Source organism: Macaca mulatta, chromosome 1, assembly GCF_049350105.2.
Source record: "Macaca mulatta isolate MMU2019108-1 chromosome 1, T2T-MMU8v2.0, whole genome shotgun sequence".
NCBI lineage: Eukaryota > Metazoa > Chordata > Mammalia > Primates > Cercopithecidae > Macaca > Macaca mulatta.
The window spans coordinates 96,032,802-96,059,022 of record NC_133406.1 but is presented as its reverse complement, the minus strand read 5'-3'; positions in this window follow the sequence as shown (position 1 = coordinate 96,059,022).

The window sequence follows — 26,221 nt, the reverse complement described above, 5'->3', positions numbered from 1 at the left end:
TCCCCTCAAGAAGCCTTTCGCTAAGACAGTTCTTGTGGAATTGGCAAAGTGATATTTGGAAGCCCATAGAGGGCTATGGTGAAAAAGGAAATATCCTCAGATGAAATCTGGAAAGAAGCTTTCTGAGAAACTGCTTAGTGTTTTGTTAATTCTTCTCACAGAGTTACATGTGTATTTCGTGGATCTCTTTGCTAGCCTTATTTCTGTGGAATCTGAGAACAGATATTTCGGATCCCTTTGAAGACTATAGGGCCAAAGGAAATATCCTCCGATAACAAAGAGAAAGAAGCTTTCTGAGAAATTTCTTTGTGTTCTGTTAAATCATCTCACAGAGTTACAGCTTTCCCCTCAAGAAGCCTTTCGCTAAGACAGTTCTTGTGGAATTGGCAAAGTGATATTTGGAAGCCCATAGAGGGCTATGGTGAAAAAGGAAATATCCTCAGATGAAATCTGGAAAGAAGCTTTCTGAGAAACTGCTTAGTGTTCTGTTAATTCATCTCACAGAGTTACATGTGTATTTCGTGGATCTCTTTGCTAGCCTTATTTCTATGGAATCTGAGAACAGATATTTTGGATCCCTTTGAAGACTATAGGGCCAAAGGAAATATCCTCCGATAACAAAGAGAAAGAAACTTTCTGAGAATCTTCGTTGTGTTCTGTGAAATCATCTCACAGAGTTACAGCTTTCCCCTCAAGAAGCCTTTCGCTAAGACAGTTCTTGTGGAATTGGCAATGTTATATTTGGAAGCCCATAGAGGGCTATGGTGAAAAAGGAAATATCCTCAGATGAAATCTGGAAAGAAGCTTTCTGAGAAACTGCTTAGTGTTCTGTTAATTCATCTCACAGAGTTACATCTGTATTTCATGGACCTCTTTGCTAGCCTTATTTCTGTGGAATCTGAGAACAGATATTTCGGATCCCTTTGAAGACTATAGGGACAAAGGAAATATCCTCCGATAACAAAGAGAAAGAAGCTTTCTGAGAAACTTCTTTGTGTTCTGTGAAATCATCTCACAGAGTTACAGCTTTCTCCTCAAGAAACCTTTCGCTAAGACAGTTCTTGTGGAATTGGCAAAGTGATATTTGGAAGCCCATAGAGGGCTATGGTGAAAAAGGAAATATCCTCAGATGAAATCTGGAAAGAAGCTTTCTGAGAAACTGCTTAGTGTTCTGTTAATTCACCTCACAGAGTTACATGTGTATTTCGTGGATCTCTTTGCTAGCCTTATTTCTGTGGATTCTGAGAACAGATATTTCGGATCCCTTTGAAGACTATAGGGCCAAAGGAAATATCCTCCGATAACAAAGAGAAAGAAGCTTTCTGAGAAACTGCTTAGTGTTCTGTGAATTCATCTCACAGAGTTACATGTGTATTTCGTGGATCTCTTTGCTAGCCTTATTTCTGTGGATTCTGAGAACAGATATTTCGGATCCCTTTGAAGACTATAGGGCCAAAGGAAATATCCTCCGATAACAAAGAGAAAGAAGCTTTCTGAGAAACTTCTTTGTGTTCTGTGAAATCATCTCACAGAGATACAGCTTTCCCCTCAAGAAGCCTTTCGCTAAGACAGTTCTTGTGGAATTGGCAAAGTGATATTTGGAAGCCCATAGAGGGCTATGGTGAAAAAGGAAATATCCTCAGATGAAATCTGGAAAGAAGCTTTCTGAGAAACTGCTTAGTGTTCTGTTAATTCATCTCACAGAGTTACATGTGTATTTCGTGGATCTCTTTGCTAGCCTTATTTCTGTGGAATCTGAGAACAGATATTTCGGATCCCTTTGAAGACTATAGGGCCAAAGGAAATATCCTCCGATAACAAAGAGAAAGAAGCTTTCTGAGAAACTTCTTTGTGTGCTGTGAAATCATCTCACAGGGTTACAGCTTTCCCCTAAAGAAGCCTTTCGCTAAGACAGTTCTTGTGGAATTGGCAAAGTGATATTTTGAAGCCCATAGAGGGCTATGGTGAAAAAGGAAATATCCTCAGATGAAATCTGGAAAGAAGCTTTCTGAGAAACTGCTTAGTGTTCTGTGAATTCATCTCACAGAGTTACATGTGTATTTCGTGGATCTCTTTGCTAGCCTTATTTCTGTGGAATCTGAGAACAGATATTTCGGATCCCTTTGAAGACTATAGGGCCAAAGGAAATTTCCTCCGATAACAAAGAGAAAGAAGCTTTCTGAGAAACTTCCTTGTGTTCTGTGAAATCATCGCACAGAGTTACAGCTTTCCCCTCAAGAAGCCTTTCGCTAAGACAGTTCTTGTGGAATTGGCAAAGTGATATTTGGAAGCCCATAGAGGGCTATGGTGAAAAAGGAAATATCCTCAGATTAAATTTGGAAAGAAGCTTTCTGAGAAACTGCTTAGTGTTCTGTTAATTCATCTCACAGAGTTACATCTGTATTTCGTGGATCTCTTTGCTAGCCTTATTTCTGTGGAATCTGAGAACAGATATTTCGGATCCCTTTGATGACTATAGGGCCAAAGGAACTATCCTCCGATAACAAAGAGAAAGAAGCTTTCTGAGAAACTTCTTTGTGTTCTGTGAAATCATCTCACAGAGTTTCAGCTTTCCCGTCAAGAAGCCTTTCGCTAAGACAGTTCTTGTGGAATTGGCAAAGTGATATTTGGAAGCCCATAGAGGGCTATGGTGAAAAAGGAAATATCCTCAGATGAAATCTGGAAAGAAGCTTTCTGAGAAACTGCTTAGTGTTCTGTTAATTCATCTCACAGAGTTACATGTGTATTTCGTGGATCTCTTTGCTAGCCTTATTTCTGTGGAATCTGAGAACAGATATTTCGGATCCCTTTGAAGACTATAGGGCCAAAGGAAATTTCCTCCGATAACAAAGAGAAAGAAGCTTTCTGAGAAACTTCCTTGTGTTCTGTGAAATCATCGCACAGAGTTACAGCTTTCCCCTCAAGAAGCCTTTCGCTAAGACAGTTCTTGTGGAATTGGCAAAGTGATATTTGGAAGCCCATAGAGGGCTATGGTGAAAAAGGAAATATCCTCAGATTAAATTTGGAAAGAAGCTTTCTGAGAAACTGCTTAGTGTTCTGTTAATTCATCTCACAGAGTTACATCTGTATTTCGTGGATCTCTTTGCTAGCCTTATTTCTGTGGAATCTGAGAACAGATATTTCGGATCCCTTTGATGACTATAGGGCCAAAGGAACTATCCTCCGATAACAAAGAGAAAGAAGCTTTCTGAGAAACTTCTTTGTGTTCTGTGAAATCATCTCACAGAGTTTCAGCTTTCCCCTCAAGAAGCCTTTCTCTAAGACAGTTCTTGTAGAATTGGCAAAGTGATATTTGGAAGCCCATAGAGGGCTACGGTGAAAAAGGAAATATCCTCAGATGAAATCTGGAAAGAAGCTTTCTGAGAAACTACTTAGTGTTCTGTTAATTCATCTCACAGAGTTACATCTGTATTTCGTGTATCTCTTTGCTAGCCTTATTTCTGTGGAATCTGAGAACAGATATTTCGGATCCCTTTGAAACTACAGGGCCAAAGGAAATATCCTCCGATAACAAAGAGAAAGAAGCTTTCTGAGAAACTTCTTTGTGTTCTGTGAAATCATCTCACAGAGTTACAGCTTTCCCCTCAAGAAGCCTTTCACTAAGACAGTTCTTGTGGAATTGGCAAAGTGATATTTGGAAGCCCATAGAGGGCTACGGTGAAAAAGGAAATATCCTCAGATGAAATCTGGAAAGAAGCTTTCTGAGAAACTGCTTAGTGTTCTGTGAATTCATCTCACAGAGTTACATCTGTATTTCGTGGATCTCTTTGCTAGCCTTATTTCTTGGAATCTGAGAACAGATATTTCGGATCCCTTTGAAGACTATAGGGCCAAAGGAAATATCCTCCGATAACAAAGAGAAAGAAGCTTTCTGAGAAACTTCTTTGTGTTCTGTGAAATCATCTCACAGAGTTACAGCTTTCCCCACAAGAAGCCTTTCGCTAAGACAGTTCTTGTGGAATTGGCAAAGTGATATTGGGAAGCCCATAGAGGGCTATGGTGAAAAAAGAAATATCCTCAGATGAAATCTGATAAGAAGCTTTCTGAGAAACTGCTTAGTGTTCTGTTAATTCATCTCACAGAGTTACATGGGTATTTCGTGGATCTCTTTGCTAGCCTTATTTCTGTGGAATCTGAGAACAGATATTTCGGATCCCTTTGAGGACTATAGGGCCAAAGGAAATATCCTCCGATAACAAAGAGAAAGAAGCTTTCTGAGAAACTTCTTTGTGTTCTGTGAAATCATCTCACAGAGTTACAGATTTCCCCTCAAGAAGCCTTTCGTTAAGACAGTTCTTGTGGAATTGGCAAAATGATATTTGGAAGCCCATAGAGGGCTATGGTGAAAAAGGAAATATCCTCAGAAGAAATCTAGAAAGAAGCTTTCTTAGAAACTGCTCTGTGATGTGTGACTTCCACTCACAGAGTTACATCTGTATTTCGTGGATCTCTTTGCTAGCCTTATTTCTGTGGAATCTGAGAAAAGATATTTCGGATCCCTTTGAAGACTATAGGGCCAAAGGAAATATCGTCCGATAACAAAGAGAAAGAAGCTTTCTGAGAAACTTCTTTGTGTTCTGTGAAATCATCTCACAGAGTTACAGCTTCTCCCTCAAGAAGCCTTTCGCTAAGACAGTTCTTGTGGAATTGGCAAAGTGAAATTTGCAAGCCCATAGAGGGCTATGGTGAAAAAGGAAATATCCTCAGATGAAATCTGGAAAGAAGCTTTCTGAGAAACTGCTTAGTGTTCTGTTAATTCATCTCACAGAGTTACATCTGTATTTCTTGGATCTCTTTGCTGTACTTATTTCTGTGGAATCTGAGAACATATATTTCGGATCCCTTTGAAGACTATAGGGCCAAAGGAAATATCCTCCGATAACAAAGAGAAAGAAGCTTTCTGAGAAACTTCTTAGTGTTCTGTGAAATCATCTCACAGAGTTACAGCTTTCCCCTCAAGAAGCCTTACGCTAAGACAGTTCTTGTGTAATTGGCAAAGTTTTATTTGGAAGCCCATAGAGGGCTATGGTGAAAAAGGAAATATCCTCAGATGAAATCTGGAAAGAAGCTTTCTGAGAAACTGCTTAGTGTTCTGTTAATTCATCTCACAGAGTTACATGTGTATTTCGTGGATCTCTTTGCTAGCCTTATTTCTGTGGAATCTGAGAACAGATATTTCGGATCCCTTTGAAGACTATAGGGCCAAAGGAAATATCCTCCGATAACAAAAAGAAAGAAGCTTTCTGAGAAACTTCTTTGTGTTCTGTGAAATCATCTCACAGAGTTACAGCTTTCCCCTCAAGAAGCCTTTCGCTAAGACAGTTCTTGTGGAATTGGCAAAGTGATATTTGGAAGCCCATAGAGGGCTATGGTGAAAAAGGAAATATCCTCAGATGAAATCTGGAAAGAAGCTTTCTGAGAAACTACTTAGGGTTCTGTTAATTCATCTCACAGAGTTACATCTGTATTTCGTGGATCTCTTTGCTAGCCTTATTTCTGTGGAATGTGAGAACAGATATTTCGGATCCCTTTGAAGACTATAGGGCCAAAGGAAATATTCTCCGATAAAAAAGAGAAAGAAGCTTTCTGAGAAACTTCTTTGTGTTCTGTGAAATCATCTCACAGAGTTACAGCTTTCCCCTCAAGAAGCCTTTCGCTAAGACAGTTCTTGTGGAATTGACAAAGTGATATTTGGAAGCCCGTAGAGGGCTAGGGTGAAAAAGGAAATATCCTCAGATGAAATCTGGAAAGAGGCTTTCTGAGAAACTGCTTAGTGTTCTGTTAATTCATCTCACAGAGTTACATCTGTATTTCGTGGACCTCTTTGCTAGCCTTATTTCAGTGGAATCTGAGAACAGATATTTCGGATCCCTTTGAAGACTATAAGGAAAAAGGAAATATCCTCCGATAACAAAGAGAAAGAAGCTTTCTGAGAAACTTCTTTGTGTTCTGTGAAATCATCGCACAGAGTTACAGCTTTCCCCTCAAGAAGCCTTTCGCTAAGACAGTTCTTGTGGAATTTGCAAAGTGATATTTGGAAGCCCATAGAGGGCTATGGTGAAAAAGGAAATATCCTCAGATGAAATCTGGAAAGAAGCTTTCTGAGAAACTGCTTAGTGTTCTGTTAATTCATCTCACAGAGTTACATGTGTATTTCGTGGATCTCTTTGCTAGCCTTATTTCTGTGGAATCTGAGAACAGATATTTCGGATCCCTTTGAAGACTATAGGGCGAAAGGAAATATCCTCCGATAACAAAGAGAAAGAAGCTTTCTGAGAAACTTCGTTGTGTTCTGTGAAATCATCTCACAGAGTTACAGCTTTCCCCTCAAGAAGCCTTTCGCTAAGACAGTTCTTGTGGAATTGGCAAAGTGATATTTGGAAGCCCATAGAGGGCTATGGTGAAAAAGGAAATATCCTCAGATGAAATCTGGAAAGAAGCTTTCTGAGAAACTGCTTAGTGTTCTGTTAATTCATCTCACAGAGTTACATGTGTATTTCGTGGATCTCTTTGCTAGCCTTATTTCTATGGAATCTGAGAACAGATATTTCGGATCCCTTTGAAGACTATAGGGCCAAAGGAAATATCCTCCGATAACAAAGAGAAAGAAGCTTTCTGAGAAACTTCGTTGTGTTCTGTGAAATCATCTCACAGAGTTACAGCTTTCCCCTCAAGAAGCCTTTCGCTAAGACAGTTCTTGTGGAATTGGCAATGTTATATTTGGAAGCCCATAGAGGGCTGTGGTGAAAAAGGAAATATCCTCAGATGAAATCTGGAAAGAAGCTTTCTGAGAAACTGCTTAGTGTTCTGTTAATGCATCTCACAGAGTTACATCTGTATTTCATGGACCTCTTTGCTAGCCTTATTTCTGTGGTATCTGAGAACAGATATTTCGGATCCCTTTGAAGACTATAGGGACAAAGGAAATATCCTCCGATAACAAAGAGAAATAAGCTTTCTGAGAAACTTCTTTGTGTTCTGTGAAATCATCTCACAGAGTTACGGCTTTCTCCTCAAGAAACCTTTCGCTAAGACAGTTCTTGTGGAATTGGCAAAGTGATATTTGGAAGCCCATAGAGGGCTATGGTGAAAAAGGAAATATCCTCAGATGAAATCTGGAAAGAAGCTTTCTGAGAAACTGCTTAGTGTTCTGTTAATTCATCTCACAGAGTTACATGTGTATTTCGTGGATCTCTTTGCTAGCCTTATTTCTGTGGATTCTGAGAACAGATATTTCGGTTCCCTTTGAAGACTATAGGGCCAAAGGAAATATCCTCCGATAACAAAGAGAAAGAAGCTTTCTGAGAAACTGCTTAGTGTTCTGTGAATTCATCTCACAGAGTTACATGTGTATTTCGTGGATCTCTTTGCTAGCCTTATTTCTGTGGATTCTGAGAACAGATATTTCGGATCCCTTTGAAGACTATAGGGCCAAAGGAAATATCCTCCGATAACAAAGAGAAAGAAGCTTTCTGAGAAACTTCTTTGTGTTCTGTGAAATCATCTCACAGAGATACAGCTTTCCCCTCAAGAAGCCTTTCGCTAAGACAGTTCTTGTGGAATTGGCAAAGTGATATTTGGAAGCCCATAGAGGGCTATGGTGAAAAAGGAAATATCCTCAGATGAAATCTGGAAAGAAGCTTTCTGAGAAACTGCTTAGTGTTTTGTTAATTCTTCTCACAGAGTTACATGTGTATTTCGTGGATCTCTTTGCTAGCCTTATTTCTGTGGAATCTGAGAACAGATATTTCGGATCCCTTTGAAGACTATAGGGCCAAAGGAAATATCCTCCGATAACAAAGAGAAAGAAGCTTTCTGAGAAACTTCTTTGTGTTCTGTTAAATCATCTCACAGAGTTACAGCTTTCCCCTCAAGAAGCCTTTCGCTAAGACAGTTCTTGTGGAATTGGCAAAGTGATATTTGGAAGCCCATAGAGGGCTATGGTGAAAAAGGAAATATCCTCAGATGAAATCTGGAAAGAAGCTTTCTGAGAAACTGCTTAGTGTTCTGTTAATTCATCTCACAGAGTTACATGTGTATTTCGTGGATCTCTTTGCTAGCCTTATTTCTATGGAATCTGAGAACAGATATTTTGGATCCCTTTGAAGACTATAGGGCCAAAGGAAATATCCTCCGATAACAAAGAGAAAGAAACTTTCTGAGAATCTTCGTTGTGTTCTGTGAAATCATCTCACAGAGTTACAGCTTTCCCCTCAAGAAGCCTTTCGCTAAGACAGTTCTTGTGGAATTGGCAATGTTATATTTGGAAGCCCATAGAGGGCTATGGTGAAAAAGGAAATATCCTCAGATGAAATCTGGAAAGAAGCTTTCTGAGAAACTGCTTAGTGTTCTGTTAATTCATCTCACAGAGTTACATCTGTATTTCATGGACCTCTTTGCTAGCCTTATTTCTGTGGAATCTGAGAACAGATATTTCGGATCCCTTTGAAGACTATAGGGACAAAGGAAATATCCTCCGATAACAAAGAGAAAGAAGCTTTCTGAGAAACTTCTTTGTGTTCTGTGAAATCATCTCACAGAGTTACAGCTTTCTCCTCAAGAAACCTTTCGCTAAGACAGTTCTTGTGGAATTGGCAAAGTGATATTTGGAAGCCCATAGAGGGCTATGGTGAAAAAGGAAATATCCTCAGATGAAATCTGGAAAGAAGCTTTCTGAGAAACTGCTTAGTGTTCTGTTAATTCACCTCACAGAGTTACATGTGTATTTCGTGGATCTCTTTGCTAGCCTTATTTCTGTGGATTCTGAGAACAGATATTTCGGATCCCTTTGAAGACTATAGGGCCAAAGGAAATATCCTCCGATAACAAAGAGAAAGAAGCTTTCTGAGAAACTGCTTAGTGTTCTGTGAATTCATCTCACAGAGTTACATGTGTATTTCGTGGATCTCTTTGCTAGCCTTATTTCTGTGGATTCTGAGAACAGATATTTCGGATCCCTTTGAAGACTATAGGGCCAAAGGAAATATCCTCCGATAACAAAGAGAAAGAAGCTTTCTGAGAAACTTCTTTGTGTTCTGTGAAATCATCTCACAGAGATACAGCTTTCCCCTCAAGAAGCCTTTCGCTAAGACAGTTCTTGTGGAATTGGCAAAGTGATATTTGGAAGCCCATAGAGGGCTATGGTGAAAAAGGAAATATCCTCAGATGAAATCTGGAAAGAAGCTTTCTGAGAAACTGCTTAGTGTTCTGTTAATTCATCTCACAGAGTTACATGTGTATTTCGTGGATCTCTTTGCTAGCCTTATTTCTGTGGAATCTGAGAACAGATATTTCGGATCCCTTTGAAGACTATAGGGCCAAAGGAAATATCCTCCGATAACAAAGAGAAAGAAGCTTTCTGAGAAACTTCTTTGTGTGCTGTGAAATCATCTCACAGGGTTACAGCTTTCCCCTAAAGAAGCCTTTCGCTAAGACAGTTCTTGTGGAATTGGCAAAGTGATATTTTGAAGCCCATAGAGGGCTATGGTGAAAAAGGAAATATCCTCAGATGAAATCTGGAAAGAAGCTTTCTGAGAAACTGCTTAGTGTTCTGTGAATTCATCTCACAGAGTTACATGTGTATTTCGTGGATCTCTTTGCTAGCCTTATTTCTGTGGAATCTGAGAACAGATATTTCGGATCCCTTTGAAGACTATAGGGCCAAAGGAAATTTCCTCCGATAACAAAGAGAAAGAAGCTTTCTGAGAAACTTCCTTGTGTTCTGTGAAATCATCGCACAGAGTTACAGCTTTCCCCTCAAGAAGCCTTTCGCTAAGACAGTTCTTGTGGAATTGGCAAAGTGATATTTGGAAGCCCATAGAGGGCTATGGTGAAAAAGGAAATATCCTCAGATTAAATTTGGAAAGAAGCTTTCTGAGAAACTGCTTAGTGTTCTGTTAATTCATCTCACAGAGTTACATCTGTATTTCGTGGATCTCTTTGCTAGCCTTATTTCTGTGGAATCTGAGAACAGATATTTCGGATCCCTTTGATGACTATAGGGCCAAAGGAACTATCCTCCGATAACAAAGAGAAAGAAGCTTTCTGAGAAACTTCTTTGTGTTCTGTGAAATCATCTCACAGAGTTTCAGCTTTCCCCTCAAGAAGCCTTTCTCTAAGACAGTTCTTGTAGAATTGGCAAAGTGATATTTGGAAGCCCATAGAGGGCTACGGTGAAAAAGGAAATATCCTCAGATGAAATCTGGAAAGAAGCTTTCTGAGAAACTACTTAGTGTTCTGTTAATTCATCTCACAGAGTTACATCTGTATTTCGTGTATCTCTTTGCTAGCCTTATTTCTGTGGAATCTGAGAACAGATATTTCGGATCCCTTTGAAACTACAGGGCCAAAGGAAATATCCTCCGATAACAAAGAGAAAGAAGCTTTCTGAGAAACTTCTTTGTGTTCTGTGAAATCATCTCACAGAGTTTCAGCTTTCGCCTCAAGAAGCCTTTCACTAAGACAGTTCTTGTGGAATTGGCAAAGTGATATTTGGAAGCCCATAGAGGGCTACGGTGAAAAAGGAAATATCCTCAGATGAAATCTGGAAAGAAGCTTTCTGAGAAACTGCTTAGTGTTCTGTGAATTCATCTCACAGAGTTACATCTGTATTTCGTGGATCTCTTTGCTAGCCTTATTTCTTGGAATCTGAGAACAGATATTTCGGATCCCTTTGAAGACTATAGGGCCAAAGGAAATATCCTCCGATAACAAAGAGAAAGAAGCTTTCTGAGAAACTTCTTTGTGTTCTGTGAAATCATCTCACAGAGTTACAGCTTTCCCCACAAGAAGCCTTTCGCTAAGACAGTTCTTGTGGAATTGGCAAAGTGATATTGGGAAGCCCATAGAGGGCTATGGTGAAAAAAGAAATATCCTCAGATGAAATCTGATAAGAAGCTTTCTGAGAAACTGCTTAGTGTTCTGTTAATTCATCTCACAGAGTTACATGGGTATTTCGTGGATCTCTTTGCTAGCCTTATTTCTGTGGAATCTGAGAACAGATATTTCGGATCCCTTTGAGGACTATAGGGCCAAAGGAAATATCCTCCGATAACAAAGAGAAAGAAGCTTTCTGAGAAACTTCTTTGTGTTCTGTGAAATCATCTCACAGAGTTACAGATTTCCCCTCAAGAAGCCTTTCGTTAAGACAGTTCTTGTGGAATTGGCAAAATGATATTTGGAAGCCCATAGAGGGCTATGGTGAAAAAGGAAATATCCTCAGAAGAAATCTAGAAAGAAGCTTTCTTAGAAACTGCTCTGTGATGTGTGACTTCCACTCACAGAGTTACATCTGTATTTCGTGGATCTCTTTGCTAGCCTTATTTCTGTGGAATCTGAGAAAAGATATTTCGGATCCCTTTGAAGACTATAGGGCCAAAGGAAATATCCTCCGATAACAAAGAGAAAGAAGCTTTCTGAGAAACTTCTTAGTGTTCTGTGAAATCATCTCACAGAGTTACAGCTTTCCCCTCAAGAAGCCTTACGCTAAGACAGTTCTTGTGTAATTGGCAAAGTTTTATTTGGAAGCCCATAGAGGGCTATGGTGAAAAAGGAAATATCCTCAGATGAAATCTGGAAAGAAGCTTTCTGAGAAACTGCTTAGTGTTCTGTTAATTCATCTCACAGAGTTACATGTGTATTTCGTGGATCTCTTTGCTAGCCTTATTTCTGTGGAATCTGAGAACAGATATTTCGGATCCCTTTGAAGACTATAGGGCCAAAGGAAATATCCTCCGATAACAAAAAGAAAGAAGCTTTCTGAGAAACTTCTTTGTGTTCTGTGAAATCATCTCACAGAGTTACAGCTTTCCCCTCAAGAAGCCTTTCGCTAAGACAGTTCTTGTGGAATTGGCAAAGTGATATTTGGAAGCCCATAGAGGGCTATGGTGAAAAAGGAAATATCCTCAGATGAAATCTGGAAAGAAGCTTTCTGAGAAACTACTTAGGGTTCTGTTAATTCATCTCACAGAGTTACATCTGTATTTCGTGGATCTCTTTGCTAGCCTTATTTCTGTGGAATGTGAGAACAGATATTTCGGATCCCTTTGAAGACTATAGGGCCAAAGGAAATATTCTCCGATAAAAAAGAGAAAGAAGCTTTCTGAGAAACTTCTTTGTGTTCTGTGAAATCATCTCACAGAGTTACAGCTTTCCCCTCAAGAAGCCTTTCGCTAAGACAGTTCTTGTGGAATTGACAAAGTGATATTTGGAAGCCCGTAGAGGGCTATGGTGAAAAAGGAAATATCCTCAGATGAAATCTGGAAAGAGGCTTTCTGAGAAACTGCTTAGTGTTCTGTTAATTCATCTCACAGAGTTACATCTGTATTTCGTGGACCTCTTTGCTAGCCTTATTTCAGTGGAATCTGAGAACAGATATTTCGGATCCCTTTGAAGACTATAAGGAAAAAGGAAATATCCTCCGATAACAAAGAGAAAGAAGCTTTCTGAGAAACTTCTTTGTGTTCTGTGAAATCATCGCACAGAGTTACAGCTTTCCCCTCAAGAAGCCTTTCGCTAAGACAGTTCTTGTGGAATTTGCAAAGTGATATTTGGAAGCCCATAGAGGGCTATGGTGAAAAAGGAAATATCCTCAGATGAAATCTGGAAAGAAGCTTTCTGAGAAACTGCTTAGTGTTCTGTTAATTCATCTCACAGAGTTACATGTGTATTTCGTGGATCTCTTTGCTAGCCTTATTTCTGTGGAATCTGAGAACAGATATTTCAGATCCCTTTGAAGACTATAGGGCGAAAGGAAATATCCTCCGATAACAAAGAGAAAGAAGCTTTCTGAGAAACTTCGTTGTGTTCTGTGAAATCATCTCACAGAGTTACAGCTTTCCCCTCAAGAAGCCTTTCGCTAAGACAGTTCTTGTGGAATTGGCAAAGTGATATTTGGAAGCCCATAGAGGGCTATGGTGAAAAAGGAAATATCCTCAGATGAAATCTGGAAAGAAGCTTTCTGAGAAACTGCTTAGTGTTCTGTTAATTCATCTCACAGAGTTACATGTGTATTTCGTGGATCTCTTTGCTAGCCTTATTTCTATGGAATCTGAGAACAGATATTTCGGATCCCTTTGAAGACTATAGGGCCAAAGGAAATATCCTCCGATAACAAAGAGAAAGAAGCTTTCTGAGAAACTTCGTTGTGTTCTGTGAAATCATCTCACAGAGTTACAGCTTTCCCCTCAAGAAGCCTTTCGCTAAGACAGTTCTTGTGGAATTGGCAATGTTATATTTGGAAGCCCATAGAGGGCTGTGGTGAAAAAGGAAATATCCTCAGATGAAATCTGGAAAGAAGCTTTCTGAGAAACTGCTTAGTGTTCTGTTAATGCATCTCACAGAGTTACATCTGTATTTCATGGACCTCTTTGCTAGCCTTATTTCTGTGGTATCTGAGAACAGATATTTCGGATCCCTTTGAAGACTATAGGGACAAAGGAAATATCCTCCGATAACAAAGAGAAATAAGCTTTCTGAGAAACTTCTTTGTGTTCTGTGAAATCATCTCACAGAGTTACGGCTTTCTCCTCAAGAAACCTTTCGCTAAGACAGTTCTTGTGGAATTGGCAAAGTGATATTTGGAAGCCCATAGAGGGCTATGGTGAAAAAGGAAATATCCTCAGATGAAATCTGGAAAGAAGCTTTCTGAGAAACTGCTTAGTGTTCTGTTAATTCATCTCACAGAGTTACATGTGTATTTCGTGGATCTCTTTGCTAGCCTTATTTCTGTGGATTCTGAGAACAGATATTTCGGTTCCCTTTGAAGACTATAGGGCCAAAGGAAATATCCTCCGATAACAAAGAGAAAGAAGCTTTCTGAGAAACTGCTTAGTGTTCTGTGAATTCATCTCACAGAGTTACATGTGTATTTCGTGGATCTCTTTGCTAGCCTTATTTCTGTGGATTCTGAGAACAGATATTTCGGATCCCTTTGAAGACTATAGGGCCAAAGGAAATATCCTCCGATAACAAAGAGAAAGAAGCTTTCTGAGAAACTTCTTTGTGTTCTGTGAAATCATCTCACAGAGATACAGCTTTCCCCTCAAGAAGCCTTTCGCTAAGACAGTTCTTGTGGAATTGGCAAAGTGATATTTGGAAGCCCATAGAGGGCTATGGTGAAAAAGGAAATATCCTCAGATGAAATCTGGAAAGAAGCTTTCTGAGAAACTGCTTAGTGTTTTGTTAATTCTTCTCACAGAGTTACATGTGTATTTCGTGGATCTCTTTGCTAGCCTTATTTCTGTGGAATCTGAGAACAGATATTTCGGATCCCTTTGAAGACTATAGGGCCAAAGGAAATATCCTCCGATAACAAAGAGAAAGAAGCTTTCTGAGAAACTTCTTTGTGTTCTGTTAAATCATCTCACAGAGTTACAGCTTTCCCCTCAAGAAGCCTTTCGCTAAGACAGTTCTTGTGGAATTGGCAAAGTGATATTTGGAAGCCCATAGAGGGCTATGGTGAAAAAGGAAATATCCTCAGATGAAATCTGGAAAGAAGCTTTCTGAGAAACTGCTTAGTGTTCTGTTAATTCATCTCACAGAGTTACATGTGTATTTCGTGGATCTCTTTGCTAGCCTTATTTCTATGGAATCTGAGAACAGATATTTTGGATCCCTTTGAAGACTATAGGGCCAAAGGAAATATCCTCCGATAACAAAGAGAAAGAAGCTTTCTGAGAATCTTCGTTGTGTTCTATGAAATCATCTCACAGAGTTACAGCTTTCCCCTCAAGAAGCCTTTCGCTAAGACAGTTCTTGTGGAATTGGCAATGTTATATTTGGAAGCCCATAGAGGGCTATGGTGAAAAAGGAAATATCCTCAGATGAAATCTGGAAAGAAGCTTTCTGAGAAACTGCTTAGTGTTCTGTTAATTCATCTCACAGAGTTACATCTGTATTTCATGGACCTCTTTGCTAGCCTTATTTCTGTGGAATCTGAGAACAGATATTTCGGATCCCTTTGAAGACTATAGGGACAAAGGAAATATCCTCCGATAACAAAGAGAAAGAAGCTTTCTGAGAAACTTCTTTGTGTTCTGTGAAATCATCTCACAGAGTTACAGCTTTCTCCTCAAGAAACCTTTCGCTAAGACAGTTCTTGTGGAATTGGCAAAGTGATATTTGGAAGCCCATAGAGGGCTATGGTGAAAAAGGAAATATCCTCAGATGAAATCTGGAAAGAAGCTTTCTGAGAAACTGCTTAGTGTTCTGTTAATTCACCTCACAGAGTTACATGTGTATTTCGTGGATCTCTTTGCTAGCCTTATTTCTGTGGATTCTGAGAACAGATATTTCGGATCCCTTTGAAGACTATAGGGCCAAAGGAAATATCCTCCGATAACAAAGAGAAAGAAGCTTTCTGAGAAACTGCTTAGTGTTCTGTGAATTCATCTCACAGAGTTACATGTGTATTTCGTGGATCTCTTTGCTAGCCTTATTTCTGTGGATTCTGAGAACAGATATTTCGGATCCCTTTGAAGACTATAGGGCCAAAGGAAATATCCTCCGATAACAAAGAGAAAGAAGCTTTCTGAGAAACTTCTTTGTGTTCTGTGAAATCATCTCACAGAGATACAGCTTTCCCCTCAAGAAGCCTTTCGCTAAGACAGTTCTTGTGGAATTGGCAAAGTGATATTTGGAAGCCCATAGAGGGCTATGGTGAAAAAGGAAATATCCTCAGATGAAATCTGGAAAGAAGCTTTCTGAGAAACTGCTTAGTGTTCTGTTAATTCATCTCACAGAGTTACATGTGTATTTCGTGGATCTCTTTGCTAGCCTTATTTCTGTGGAATCTGAGAACAGATATTTCGGATCCCTTTGAAGACTATAGGGCCAAAGGAAATATCCTCCGATAACAAAGAGAAAGAAGCTTTCTGAGAAACTTCTTTGTGTGCTGTGAAATCATCTCACAGGGTTACAGCTTTCCCCTAAAGAAGCCTTTCGCTAAGACAGTTCTTGTGGAATTGGCAAAGTGATATTTTGAAGCCCATAGAGGTCTATGGTGAAAAAGGAAATATCCTCAGATGAAATCTGGAAAGAAGCTTTCTGAGAAACTGCTTAGTGTTCTGTGAATTCATCTCACAGAGTTACATGTGTATTTCGTGGATCTCTTTGCTAGCCTTATTTCTGTGGAATCTGAGAACAGATATTTCGGATCCCTTTGAAGACTATAGGGCCAAAGGAAATATCCTCCGATAACAAAGAGAAAGAAGCTTTCTGAGAAACTTCTTTGTGTTCTGTGAAATCATCTCACAGAGTTACAGCTTTCCCCTGAAGACGCCTTTCTCTAAGACAGTTCTTGTGGAATTGGCAAAGTGATATTTGGAAGCCCATAGAGGGCTAGGTTGAAAAAGGAAATATCCTCAGATGAAATCTGGAAAGAAGCTTTCTGAGAAACTGCTTAGTGTTCTGTTAATTCATCTCACAGAGTTACATCTGTATTTCGCGGATCTCTTTGCTAGCCTTATTTCTGTGGAATCTGAGAACAGATATTTCGGATCCCTTTGAAGACTATAGGGCCAAAGGAAATATCCTCCGATAAAAAAGAGAAAGAAGCTTTCTGAGAAACTTCTTTGTGTTCTGTGAAATCATCACACAGAGTTACAGCTTTCCCCTCTAGAAGCCTTTCGCTAAGACACTTCTTGTGGAATTGACAAAGTGATATTTGGAAGCCCATAGAGGGCTATGGTGAAAACGGAAATATCCTCAGATGAAATCTGGAAAGAAGCTTTCTGAGAAACTGCTTAGTGTTCTGTTAATTCATCTCACAGAGTTACATCTGTATTTCCTGGACCTCTTTGCTAGCCTTATTTCTGTGGAATCTGAGAACAGATATTTCGGATCCCTTTGAAGACTATAGGGCCAAAGGCAATATCCTCCGATAAAAAAGAGAAAGAAGCTTTCTGAGAAACTTCTTTGTGTTCTGTGAAATCATCTCACAGAGTTACAGCTTTCCCCTCAAGAAGCCTTTCGCTAAGACACTTCTTGTGGAATTGACAAAGTGATATTTGGAAGCCCATAGAGGGCTATGGTTAAAAAAGGAAATATCCTCAGATGAAATCTGGAAAGAAGCTTTCTGAGAAACTGCTTAGTGTTCTGTTAATTCATCTCACAGAGTTACATCTGTATTTCGTGGACCTCTTTGCTAGCCTTATTTCTGTGGAATCTGAGAACAGATATTTCGGATACCTTTGAAGACTATAGGGCCAAAGAAATATCCTCCGATAACAGAGAGAAAGAAGCTTTCTGAGAAACTTCTTTGTGTTCTGTGAAATCATCCAACAGAGTTACAGCGTTCTCCTCAAGAAGCCTTTCGCTAAGACAGTTCTTGTGGAATTGGCAAAGTGATATTTGGAAGCCCATAGAGGGCTATGGTGAAAAAGGAAATATCCTCAGATGAAATCTGGAAAGAAGCTTTCTGAGAAACTGCTTAGTGTTCTGTTAATTCATCTCACAGAGTTACATCTGTATTTCGTGGATCTCTTTGCTAGCCTTATTTCTGTGGAATCTGAGAACAGATATTTCGGATCCCTTTGAAGACTATAGGGCCAAAGGAAATATCCTCCGATAACAAAGAGAAAGAAGATTTCTGAGAAACTTCTTTGTGTTCTGTGAAATCATCTCACAGTGACAGCTTTCCCCTCAAGAATCCTTTCGCTAAGACAGTTGTTGTGGAATTGGCAAAGTGATATTTGGAAGCCAATAGAGGGCTATGGTGAAAAAGGAAATATCCTCAGATGAAATCTGGAAAGAAGCTTTCTGAGAAACTGCTTAGTGTTCTGTTAATTTATCTCACAGAGTTACATCTGTATTTCGTGCATCTCTTTGCTAGCCTTATTTCTGTTGAATCTGAGAACAGATATTTCAGATCCCTTTGAAGACTATAGGGCCAAAGGAAATATCCTCCGATAACAAAGAGAAAGAAGCTTTCTGAGAAACTTCTTTGTGTTCTGTGAAATCATCTCACAGAGTTACAGCTTTCCCCTGAAGACGCCTTACGCTAGGACAGTTCTTGTGGAATTGGCAAAGTGATATTTGGAAGCCCATAGAGGGCTAGGGTGAAAAAGGAAATATCCTCAGATGAAATCTGGAAAGAAGCTTTCTGAGAAACTGCTTAGTGTTCTGTTAATTCATCTCACAGAGTTACATCTGTATTTAGTGGATCTCTTTGCTAGCCTTATTTCTGTGGAATCTAAGAACAGATATTTCGGATCCCTTTGAAGACTATAGGGCCAAAGGAAATATCCTACGATAAAAAAGAGAAAGAAGCTTTCTGAGAAACTTCTTTGTGTTCTGTGAAATCATCTCACTGAGTTACCGCTTTCTCCTCAAGAAGCCTTTCGCTAAGACAGTTCTTGTGGAATTTGCCAAGTGACATTTGGAAGCCCATAGAGGGCTATGGTGAAAAAGGAAATATCCTCAGATGAAATCTGGAAAGAAGATTTCTGAGAAACTGCTTAGTGTTCTGTGAATTCATCTCACAGAGTTACATGTGTATTTCGTGGATCTCTTTGCTAGCCTTATTTCTGTGGAATCTGAGAACAGATATTTCGGATCCCTTTGAAGACTACAGGGCCAAAGGAAATATCCTCCGATAACAAAGAGAAAGAAGCTTTCTGAGAAACTTCTTTGTGTTCTGTGAAATCATCTCACAGAGTTACAGCTTTCCCCTGAAGACGCCTTTCGCGAAGACAGTTCTTGTGGAATTGGCAAAGTGATATTTGGAAGCCCATAGAGGGCTAGGTTGAAAAAGGAAATATACTCAGATGAAATCTGGAAAGAAGCTTTCTGAGAAACTGCTTGGTGTTCTGTGAATTCATCTCACAGAGTTACATCTGTATTTCGTGGATCTCTTTGCTAACCTTATTTCTGTGGAATCTGACAACAGATATTTCGGATACCTTTGAAGACTATAGGGCCAAAGGAAATATCCTACGATAAGAAAGAGAAAGAAGCTTTCTGAGAAACTTCTTTGTGTTCTGTGAAATCATCTCACAGAGTTACAGCTTTCTCCTCAAGAAGCCTTTCACTAAGATAGTTCTTGTGGAATTGGCAAAGTGATATTTGGAAGCCCGTAGAGGGCTATGGTGAAAAAGGAAATATCCTCCGATGAAATCTGGAAAGAAGCTTTCTGAGAAACTGCTTAGTGTTCTGTTAATTCATCGCACAGAGTTACATCTGTATTTCGTGGACCTCTTTGCTAGCCTATTTCAGTGGAATCTGAGAACAGATATTTCGGATCCCTTTGAAGACTACAGGGCCAAAGGAAATATCCTCCGATAACAAAGAGAAAGAAGCTTTCTGAGCAACTTCTTTGTGTTCTGTGAAATCATCTCACAGAGTTACAGCTTTCCCCTCAAGAAGCCTTTCGCTAAGACAGTTCTTGTGGAATTGGCACAGTGATATTTGGAAGCCCATAGAGGGCTATGGTGAAAAAGGAAATATCCTCAGATGAAATCTGGAAAGAAGCTTTCTGAGAAACTGCTTAGTGTTCTGTTAATTCATCTCACAGAGTTACATCTGTATTTCGTGGATCTCTTTGCTAGCCTTATTTCTGTGGAATCTGAGAACAGATATTTCGGATCCCTTTGAAGACTATAGGGCCAAAGGAAATATCCTACGATAACAAAGAGAAAGAAGCTTTCTGAGAAACTTCTTTGTGTTCTGTGAAATCATCTCACAGATTTACAGCTTTCTCCTCAAGAAGCCTTTCGCTAAGACAGTTCTTGTGGAATTGACAAAGTGATATATGGAAGCCCGTAGAGGGCTATGGTGAAAAAGGAAATATCCTCAGATGAAATCTGGAAAGAAGCTTTCTGAGAAACTGCTTAGTGTTCTGTTAATTCATCTCACAGAGTTACATCTGTATTTCGTGGACCTCTTTGCTAGCATTATTTCAGTGGAATCTGAGAACAGATATTTCGGATCCCTTTGAAGACTACAGGGCCAAAGGAAATATCCTCCGATAACAAAGAGAAAGAAGCTTTCTGAGAAACTTTTTTGTGTTCTGTGAAATCATCTCACAGAGTTACAGCTTTCCCCTCAAGAAGCCTTACGCTAGGACAGTTCTTGTGGAATTGGCAAAGTGATATTTGGAAGCCCATAGAGGGCTAGGGTGAAAAAGGAAATATCCTCAGATGAAATCTGGAAAGAAGCTTTCTGAGAAACTGCTTAGTGTTCTGTTAATTCATCTCACAGAGTTACATCTGTATTTCGTGGATCTCTTTGCTAGCCTTATTTCTGTGGAATCTAAGAACAGATATTTCGGATCCCTTTGAAGACTATAGGGCCAAAGGAAATATCCTACGATAACAAAGAGAAAGAAGCTTTCTGAGAAACTTCTTTGTGTTCTGTGAAATCATCTCACTGAGTTACCGCTTTCTCCTCAAGAAGCCTTTCGCTAAGACAGTTCTTGTGGAATTTGCCAAGTGATATTTGGAAGCCCATAGAGGGCTATGGTGAAAAAGGAAATATCCTCAGATGAAATCTGGAAAGAAGATTTCTGAGAAACTGCTTAGTGTTCTGTGAATTCATCTCACAGAGTTACATCTGTATTTCGTGGATCTCTTTGCTAGCCTTATTTCTGTGGAATCTGAGAACAGATATTTCGGATCCCTTTGAAGACTATAGGGCCAAAGGAAATATCCTCCGATAACAAAGAGAAAGAAGCTTTTTGAGCAACTTCTTTGTGTTCTGTGAAATCATCTCACAGAGTTACAGCTTTCCCCTGAAGACGCCTTTCGCTAAGACAGTTCTTGTGGAATTGGCAAAGTGATATTTGGAAGCCCATAGAGGGCTAGTTTGAAAAAGGAAATATCCTCAGATGAAATCTGGAAAGAAGCTTTCTGAGAAACTGCTTAGTGTTCTGTTAATTCATCTCACAGAGTTACATCTGTATTTCGTGGACCTCTTTGCTAGCCTTATTTCAGTGGAATCTGAGAACAGATATTTCGGATCCCTTTGAAGACTACAGGGCCAAAGGAAATATCCTCCGATAACAAAGAGAAAGAAGCTTTCTGAGAAACTTCTTTGTGTTCTGTGAAATCATCTCACAGAGTTACAGCTTTCCCCTGAAGACGCCTTACGCTAAGACAGTTCTTGTGGAATTGGCAAAGTGATATTTGGAAGCCCATAGAGGGCTAGGGTGAAAAAGGAAATATCCTCAGATGAAATCTGGAAAGAAGCTTTCTGAGAAACTGCTTAGGGTTCTGTTAATTCAACTCACAGAGTTACATCTGTATTTAGTGGATCTCTTTGCTAGCCTTATTTCTGTGGAATCTAAGAACAGATATTTCGGATCCCTTTGAAGACTATAGGGCCAAAGGAAATATCCTACGATAACAAAGAGAAAGAAGCTTACTGAGAAACTTCTTTGTGTTCTGTGAAATCATCTCACAGAGTTACCGCTTTCTCCTCAAGAAGCCTTTCGCTAAGACAGTTCTTGTGTAATTTGCAAAGTGATATTTGGAAGCCCATAGAGGGCTAGGGTGAAAAAGGAAATATCCTCAGATGAAATCTGGAAAGAAGCTTTCTGAGAAACTGCTTAGTGTTCTGTTAATTCATCTCACAGAGTTACATCTGTATTTAGTGGATCTCTTTGCTAGCCTTATTTCTGTGGAATCTAAGAACAGATATTTCGGATCCCTTTGAAGACTATAGGGCCAAAGGAAATATCCTACGATAAGAAAGAGAAAGAAGCTTTCTGAGAAACTTCCTTGTGTTCTGTGAAATCATCTCACTGAGTTACCGCTTTCTCCTCAAGAAGACTTTCGCTAAGACAGTTCTTGTGGAATTTGCCAAGTGATATTTGGAAGCCCATAGAGGGCTATGGTGAAAAAGGAAATATCCTCAGATGAAATCTGGAAAGAAGATTTCTGAGAAACTGCTTAGTGTTCTGTGAATTCATCTCACAGAGTTACATCTGTATTTCGTGGATCTCTTTGCTAGCCTTATTTCTGTGGAATCTGAGAACAGATATTTCGGATCCCTTTGAAGACTATAGGGCCAAAGGAAATATCCTCCGATAACAAAGAGAAAGAAGCTTTTTGAGAAACTTCTTTGTGTTCTGTGAAATCATCTCACAGAGTTACAGCTTTCCCCTCAAGAAGCCTTTCGCTAAGACAGTTCTTGTGGAATTGGCACAGTGATATTTGGAAGCCCATAGAGGGCTATGGTGAAAAAGGAAATATCCTCAGATGAAATCTGGAAAGAAGCTTTCTGAGAAACTGCTTAGTGTTCTGTTAATTCATCTCACAGAGTTACATCTGTATTTCGTGGATCTCTTTGCTAGCCTTATTTCTGTGGAATCTGAGAACAGATATTTCGGATCCCTTTGAAGACTATAGGGCCAAAGGAAATATCCTACGTTAACAAAGAGAAAGAAGCTTTCTGAGAAACTTCTTTGTGTTCTGTGAAATCATCTCACAGATTTACAGCTTTCTCCTCAAGAAGCCTTTCGCTAAGACAGTTCTTGTGGAATTGACAAAGTGATATTTGGAAGCCCGTAGAGGGCTATGGTGAAAAAGGAAATATCCTCAGATGAAATCTGGAAAGAAGCTTTCTGAGAAACTGCTTAGTGTTCTGTTAATTCATCTCACAGAGTTACATCTGTATTTCGTGGACCTCTTTGCTAGCATTATTTCAGTGGAATCTGAGAACAGATATTTCGGATCCCTTTGAAGACTACAGGGCCAAAGGAAATATCCTCCGATAACAAAGAGAAAGAAGCTTTCTGAGAAACTTCTTTGTGTTCTGTGAAATCATCTCACAGAGTTACAGCTTTCCCCTGAAGACGCCTTACGCTAGGACAGTTCTTGTGGAATTGGCAAAGTGATATTTGGAAGCCCATAGAGGGCTAGGGTGAAAAAGGAAATATCCTCAGATGAAATCTGGAAAGAAGCTTTCTGAGAAACTGCTTAGTGTTCTGTGAATTCATCTCACAGAGTTACATCTGTATTTCGTGGATCTCTTTGCTAGCCTTATTTCTGTGGAATCTGAGAACAGATATTTCGGATACCTTTGAAGACTATAGGGCCAAAGGAAATATCCTACGATAAGAAAGAGAAAGAAGCTTTCTGAGAAACTTCTTTGTGTTCTCTGAAATCATCTCACAGAGTTACAGCTTTCTCCTCAAGAAGCCTATCACTAAGATAGTTCTTGTGGAATTGGCAAAGTGATATTTGGAAGCCCGTAGAGGGCTATGGTGAAAAAGGAAATATCCTCAGATGAAATCTGGAAAGAAGCTTTCTGAGAATCTGCTTAGTGTTCTGTTAATTCATCTCACAGAGTTACATCTGTATTTAGTGGATCTCTTTGCTAGCCTTATTTCTGTGGAATGTAAGAACAGATATTTCGGATCCCTTTGAAGACTATAGGGCCAAAGGAAATATCCTACGATAACAAAGAGAAAGAAGCTTTCTGAGAAACTTCTTTGTGTTCTGTGAAATCATCTCACAGAGTTACAGCTTTCTCCTCAAGAAGCCTTTCGCTAAGACAGTTCTTGTGGAATTGGCAAAGTGATATTTGGAAGCCCATAGAGGGCTATGGTGAAAAAGGAAATATCCTCAGATGAAATCTGGAAAGAAGCTTTCTGAGAAACTGCTTAGTGTTCTGTGAATTCATCTCACAGAGTTACATCTGTATTTCGTGGATCTCTTTGCTAGCCTTATTTCTGTGGAATCTGAGAACAGATATTTCGGATCCCTTTGAAGACTATAGGGCCAAAGGAAATATCCTCCGATAACAAAGAGAAAGAAGCTTTCTGAGAAACTTCTCTGTGTTCTGTGAAACCATCTCACAGAGTTACAGCTTTCCCCTGAAGACGCCTTACGCTAAGACAGTTCTTGTGGAATTGGCAAAGTGATATTTGGAAGCCCATAGAGGGCTAGGTTGAAAAAGGAAATATCCTCAGATGAAATCTGGAAAGAAGCTTTCTGAGAAACTGCTTAGTGTTCTGTTAATTCATCTCACAGAATTACATCTGTATTTCGTGGATCTCTTTGCTAGCCTTATTTCTGTGGAATCTGAGAACAGATATTTCGGATACCTTTGAAGACTATAGGGCCAAAGGAAATATCCTACGATAAGAAAGAGAAAGAAGCTTTCTGAGAAACTTCTTTGTGTTCTGTGAAATCATCTCACAGAGTTACAGCTTTCTCCTCAAGAAGCCTTTCGCTAAGACAGTTCTTGTGGAATTGGCAAAGTTATATTTGGAAGCCCGTAGAGGGCTATGGTGAAAAAGGAAATATCCTCAGATGAAATCTGGAAAGAAGCTTTCTGAGAAACTGCTTAGTGTTCTGTTAATTCATCTCACAGAGTTACATCTGTATTTAGTGGATCTCTTTGCTAGCCTTATTTCTGTGGAATGTAAGAACAGATATTTCGGATCCCTTTGAAGACTATAGGGCCAAAGGAAATATCCTACGATAACAAAGAGAAAGAAGCTTTCTGAGAAACTTCTTTGTGTTCTGTGAAATCATCTCACAGAGTTACAGCTTTCTCCTCAAGAAGCCTTTCGCTAAGACAGTTCTTGTGGAATTGGCAAAGTGATATTTGGAAGCCCATAGAGGGCTATGGTGAAAAAGGAAATATCCTCAGATGAAATCTGGAAAGAAGCTTTCTGAGAAACTGCTTAGTGTTCTGTGAATTCATCTCACAGAGTTACATCTGTATTTCGTGGATCTCTTTGCTAGCCTTATTTCTGTGGAATCTGAGAACAGATATTTCGGATCCCTTTGAAGACTATAGGGCCAAAGGAAATATCCTCCGATAACAAAGAGAAAGAAGCTTTCTGAGAAACTTCTTTGTGTTCTGTGAAATCATCTCACAGAGTTACAGCTTTCCCCTCAAGAAGCCTTTCGCTAAGACAGTTCTTGTGGAATTGGCATAGTGATATTTGGAAGCCCATAGAGGGCTATGGTGAAAAAGGAAATATCCTCAGATGAAATCTGGAAAGAAGCTTTCTGAGAAACTGCTTAGTGTTCTGTTAATTCATCTCACAGAGTTACATGTGTATTTCGTGGATCTCTTTGCTAGCCTTATTTCTGTGGAATCTGAGAACAGATATTTCGGATCCCTTTGAAGACTATAGGGCCAAAGGAAATATCCTCCGATAACAAAGAGAAAGAAGCTTTCTGAGAAACTTCTCTGTGTTCTGTGAAATCATCTCACAGAGTAACAGCTTTCCCCTCAAGAAGCCTTTCGCTAAGACAGTTCTTGTGGAATTGGCAAAGTGATATTTGGAAGCCCATAGAGGGCTATGGTGAAAAAGGAAATATCCTCAGATGAAATCTGGAAAGAAGCTTTCTGAGAAACTGCTTAGTGTTCTGTGAATTCATCTCACAGAGTTACATCTGTATTTCGTGGATCTCTTTGCTAGCCTTATTTCTGTGGAATCTGAGAACAGATATTTCGGATCCCTTTGAAGACTATAGGGCCAAAGGAAATATCCTCCGATAACAAAGAGAAAGAAGCTTTCTGAGAAACTTCTGTGTGTTCTGTTAAATCATCTCACAGAGTTACAGCTTTCCCCTCAAGAAGCCTTTCGCTAAGACAGTTCTTGTGGAATTAGCAAAGTGATATTTGGAAGCCCATAGAGGGCTATGGTGAAAAAGGAAATATCCTCAGATGAAATCTGGAAAGAAGCTTTCTGAGAAACTGCTTAGTGTTCTGTTAATTCATGTCACAGAGTTACATCTGTATTTCGTGGATCTCTTTGCTAGCCTTATTTCTGTGGAATCTGAGAACAGATATTTCGGATCCCTTTGAAGACTATAGGGCCAAAGGAAATATCCTCCGATAAAAAAGAGAAAGAAGCTTTCTGAGAAACTTCTTTGTGTTCTCTGAAATCAATTCACAGAGTTACAGCTTTAACCTCGAGAAGCCTTTCGCTAAGACACTTCTTGTGGAATTCACAAAGTGATATTTGGAAGCCCATAGAGGGCTATGGTTAAAAAAGGAAATATCCTCAGATGAAATCTGGAAAGAAGCTTTCTGAGAAACTGCTTAGTGTTCTGTTAATTCATCTCACAGAGTTACATCTGTATTTCGTGGACCTCTTTGCTAGCCTTATTTCTGTGGAATCTGAGAACAGATATTTCGGATCCCTTTGAAGACTATAGGGCCAAAGGAAATATCCTACGATAACAAAGAGAAAGAAGCTTTCTGAGAAACTTCTTTGTGTTCTGTGAAATCATCTCACAGA